We start from the raw sequence: 670 nt of genomic DNA, 5'->3' as shown, positions 1-670 counted from the left end.
CTTTCCATCCCATTAGACGATAATTTAACCGTGGAAATAAACTACATTATCAATTTTCCCTTTGTTTTCCGAATGCCCATTATTGTTTTTACTGTATTTGACTTTATTTAGACTTGAAAGAAATCGTTCTTTAGTGCGTTACTAGATAAATGATCATTGAATGATTGAATGTATAACTCATCTTCGTTTGTTAAGTTCTATTATTTTATATGAACCGCAGGGAGATGATGCCGCAGGCGATGACACCTCTCACGTGTGATGTGTTCGTATCTAGCATGGCCGGGATGGAACAAGTATGTGTAACATGCGTTTCATAGCAGCACAGAATCGTAGCATTTCGCTACTAGTTTGCTTACCAGATAAACATTTTACGTCCGATGTACGTGTGGACAGCAGCTACACAAACCCGCTGGTAGGTCCATATAACATCGGACTCGGATATAACATATATATATATATATATATATATATATATATATATTTTATATATATATATAAGTGCAGCTACGACTGATTAACGTACTTGAAAATGTATAGTTCTGATATGTAACATAATATGTTCGTATATATAATACTCTTTGGCGATTGTTAGAATAGAAAGACCGTACGATATGCAGGTAAGTGACATCTGAGCAAAAAAACGTAGGTTGTTATTAATCTTAACGTACTA

Source organism: Priapulus caudatus, unplaced genomic scaffold, assembly GCF_000485595.1.
Source record: "Priapulus caudatus unplaced genomic scaffold, Priapulus_caudatus-5.0.1 Scaffold70, whole genome shotgun sequence".
NCBI classification, from domain to species: Eukaryota; Metazoa; Priapulida; class Priapulimorpha; order Priapulimorphida; family Priapulidae; genus Priapulus; species Priapulus caudatus.
The sequence above is the reverse complement of the archived record's forward strand: the minus strand, read 5'-3'. Positions refer to the sequence as shown.